This window comes from Vombatus ursinus, unplaced genomic scaffold (genome assembly GCF_900497805.2).
Source record: "Vombatus ursinus unplaced genomic scaffold, bare-nosed wombat genome assembly UNPS02014832.1, whole genome shotgun sequence".
NCBI classification, from domain to species: domain Eukaryota; kingdom Metazoa; phylum Chordata; class Mammalia; order Diprotodontia; family Vombatidae; genus Vombatus; species Vombatus ursinus.
In genome coordinates, this window is record NW_020954610.1 from 19,658,910 (window position 1) to 19,663,398 (window position 4,489).

At 40.7% G+C, this 4,489-nt stretch overlaps 1 pseudogene; it reads right to left on the minus strand.

Moving 5' to 3' along the window:
- Window positions 1-3,846: 3,846 nt before the first annotated feature.
- On the minus strand, window positions 3,847-4,269 carry LOC114025573 (annotated as a pseudogene).
- Between the last annotated feature and the right edge of the window lie 220 nt (window positions 4,270-4,489).

The following is a 4,489-nucleotide window of genomic DNA, read 5'->3' on the forward strand; positions in this document are numbered from 1 at the left end:
GGGTTGTTTTCCCTGATGTCTCTGGCTGACCCGTTGGCCTTCCTTTAAATATAAAGCAGGAACCCAGATAAGGACTTCATGTGTTGGCAGTCACAACTACGCTGGGGGAGCATGGTGCTATGAGCCTAGGCATAGAAAGCAAGGTTCAACAAGGAAACTGCATCCTCCCATGAGGGATTCCCTTATGCCGGAGGACTGTCGCAAAACAGGAGGGTAATACAAGCCAGTGGGCTACAAAACTTACCACCTGAGTGATGGAAAAGAGGCCTATCACCCTTTCTTCTAATTTCTGGAAAGATCTTCTAGTAATAGAGCTGTTTCTTAGTAATTAGTATTGGTAATTAGTGATAGTAATTAGAGAATAACCAGACCTTATCTTTTGTGCTAAAGGGGTCCCTAGAGGTCTAATAGCAATTAGTTCCCTGTTTGTGGGCTACTTTGGATATGATGCAAGTCAGCCAGATCAATGACTATGTGAAAGGTACAAGTTGAGCATAGGAAAAAAGCAAGGACAGAAACCATATTCACACAATAAAGTATGTTCTCAATGGATGAATAGACTAAGGAGGTTTTTTGTGTATTTGGTGTTTGGAGCCCATATATGTGATTTTATTAGTTTAGGGAAATCTCTTTACTCATACTCTACCACTTGTAGCATTAGCCAGTTACCTGGGCCACTGACATGACTTGTCCAGGGTCACAAATCCACCAAGTGACTGAGGTAGACCTCACACTCATGTTTTGCTGACTCCTAGGCCAGCTTTGTATCCATTATGCCACTGCCTCTCTTTGTTATTATAATAAAATGTCATCATGACCAGTAGTATGACAGGTGTTATAAAACTGAAGATACTGTTCCTGAATTTGGTTTGTGTAGTGTCTATCCAACCATTGGACTAGGTGTGATTTTTCATGGAAATGTAAAACTTGGGGCTATGAATAGTATTAGTCTGTAGTGGTGAGATAAACTGAGAAATCTCTGTCAGAGGTGATGAGAAAATTCCTAGCCAAGCATGGTGGCATATGCCTATAAACCCTGCTTCTGGGTGAGCCTAAGGGTGGTGGATTACTTTAGTTTGGAGTTCTGAGCTACAACAGAGCTGAAGATGATTGATTATTTTTACTTAGTCTGGCACCAATGTAATAAACCCTCAGGGAGCAGGGGACCCTTTAGGGCTGCCTAAAGAGGGGCAAACTAACCTAGGTCAGAATAATGGAGGAGATTCAAAGTTTTGTGCTGATCAGTATTGAGATCAACCCATGAATAGTGACTATACTTCCATCCTGGGTGAGATAGAGAAAGGGAAGAGAAGAGAAGAGAACGGAAGGGAAGGGAAAGGAAGGGAATGGAAGGGACTGGTATATATTAAGACATAGTCATGGCCACCAGATGTCTGGGTAGACATATGCAAGGTCATGAACAGGCCCCTATAATGCACTACCAAACTATGATGGCAGAAACAGCACTGTCCAGAGGAATATACAATTGTGAACAGAAGTGAAAGAACCCATATAAGAGAGACACATTCTCAAGTAAGAATATTGTACTTAATTAGAGCATGAGCCTAAGGGCCTGAGAATAGAGGATTTGTTCCTCCTTCTGCAAGGTTAACTCTGGTTTGTTGGACTGAAATTTAGTGGCTGCAAAGAGTTATAATATGTTCAAGGACCCATCATGGTGCTTAATCCTTTGGATGTACATATTCAGACTTTCACAGAGAATATTTGTCAGCAGATTCTGGTGGCTGGAAATATAGCTGATAGTGAAATTAAACTTAAAGAGAAATATTGCCCAGAAGACCTAATGTTGATTGAGCTATCAGACAGGCTGAAGATACTCTAGGTTCTAGTGTTGGCAATGAGTAGACTCTGTGTTCCCTTGAGTTGTTGCCTTTATTTTAAGTAAAGCTCTGATTATGAACAATTTCCTCACTGTGATAATATAATTCTCCACAGAAGCTTGCTGGTGTTGCTTGCTGGTTCCCAATCACTTGGGATTGAGGAATGAGGAATGGAAAACTTCCTCCTGGGTAAAGAGGGAGTAGCATCTGATTTAGGACCTGAGCAAGCAAAAAACAGACATAGGGCCAGGTGAGAAACCTGGATTTCTCCAGAATGTAAAAATCTATGAGTCTAAGACAGAACAGAAAGAAATGTAAAGGAGTATAGGAGATCAGTATTATGTCAATAGGTAGCACACAGGCAGTGCCCATGTGCTGACTGTGTGATTTAGCCTACGGCCCTAAGGCTTTGGTATTTTATGAAGGGGGTGTGGGGCATGCATTACCTACCCCTGTACTGGATTGCTCTTACAGATCACCATGGTTGTATCTCCTTTTAACCCAGTGATCAGACAATGTCCAACATCTTCTTGGTTCAGGGCTGGGTTCTCTCATGAGAAACCTCACCCAAATTTATGGTAACTATCCAGTATATTTCCCAAATCTTCATCTTAGCAGGCTAAGTTTGTTAGTTATGAATTCATGGGAAAACACCTCTATATGCCTACCTTTAAATTTTCTAAATCATTTTCTTTTTAGTTCAGCCATGTAAAAGAACACGCTAATAATTTTAAATAGATAATATGAAATGCAGTAACTTAAGGCCTGAAATCATTTGATTCAATTTATTAACTTTTATTAAGTGCCTACTACGTGCAGTAGAAGGCATTTGAACCTGAAGTTTAAACTAACTGTATATATCATGACATTTTATGCATATAACAAAACCTAATAGAACTTGGCAGAATGTGTAGTAGAAAGAGAACTGGATTGGGAGCTTGAAAACCTGGGTTCAATAGTTGATTCTGTCACTAAAAACCACATTCTCCTTTATGAAACAATCTCCAAGGTCACTAATATTTCCAACATAAAATCTGCATCTGCAAAGGAAGTTCTTAAAGGATTACAAACAATAGGGAGACAACAGGATGGCATAGTAGTCAAAAAAAAAGCTTACTGTGATCCAAGGCTGTCATGTCACTTCATCAAGAAATAGTGTCCAGAATGAGGGAGGTGATATTTATGTTGTGTTCCTCTCTGGGACCATGTCTGTAGTATTGTGTTCAGTTATGGACAACACATTTTAGGAAGGTTATGTCCTTTTCAACTTTGGCAATTTGTAGGAGGTACTGAGTAAGTAATTGGGCAAATGGGATGTCAGTGAGTTCTTTTCAAAGATGAGTGGATCAGTCTACAACTTGTAGGTATGTGAATCAGTCTTTTGCTTAGCAGAATAGGCCAATCCAGGCAATGATTGCCCCCAGGGCATAGATCGCTTATGTACCTTTTCCTCAGCAGTGGCTGAAGAAGTCATTTCATTTGTGAAGACCAACAAAACTTCAGAGTTTTTAAAAACTGGAGATCTCTGGACCCTAGAGTTGTTTGGTGATTATTGGGCAAATTACCAACGCTTATCTATGGCCTTTTCTGCAGAGATGAAGAGTTAGGAAATGACTGGATAATTGTTGTAGAGTGAGTTCTCTCATAGAGCTGACCCAGCCCTGAACCAGGAAGGATTGCTGAAACAAAAAGTTAAACCCCTGTTCTTCTGCATCCTATTGGGGAGGTGGCAAGTCTCAGAGCTAAGGAAGCTACAGGACCTGGAGAGGCTTCTACCAGTCTTAGGCTAAATATCTGTGTCGTTTTTTTTTTTTCTAGTAACAGCATAATTCTGTATTTACTAGCCAAAACAATCCTAATTACATCAAAGTTTGGAAATAAAACTGTTTGCAAGTAGTCAGTCACTGGTAACAGACCACAATAAGGGAAAGAAGAAGAAAAAAGCAAGAGAGTCTGGTTGGAGAGTTTGCTCATTGAACTGAGCCGGTTCATTCATAATAGCTAATTCCTGTCCCATATGAAGATGAAATTTCTTTATTCGGCCTTCTCATAGACCCTGTGGCAGGTCACATTGTTTATAACACAGTCCACCAATAGCTTTGCATCTTCTACTTTTCTTGTTATTGCGCTTTCCTTCTCATCCCATGCTTGTATCATTTTACAGGGTACGAAGAGTCTGAGTTTTCCTGCCATCGGCTGTGGTTTCATCAAACTTCTCACCAAATTTAAAAGAGAATTGTGTAGTTTTTATGGTACTCTCAGTCTTAATGGCAATTACATCCCCATTTTCAGAGATATAAACATCTGGTTTGGCCATTCCAGCCATTTTCCTCATGGCCATCCCCACTCCCAGTTCCTTCATGTACTCGTCAAATCCTTTACTTTCCACAAGGTGCCATTTGCCCAGCAGCTGCTTGGGAAAGACCATACTGAATTCAGGCAAGAAGAGGAGATAAGAAACCCTGAGAAGAGCAGAGAGTTCCGCTGAAAGATAGAAGACCAGCATGCAGACCATCTGTGACCTTTCTTAAAGAGCACAATGGTACCTCAGCTAAAGATTGCAGTTGAATTTGAAGCAGGAGATAGGGGAGACTCCAGCTGCCCATGTAGGATCAAGCTCAGGAAATCCAGCAGAGCAGATGGGCTCA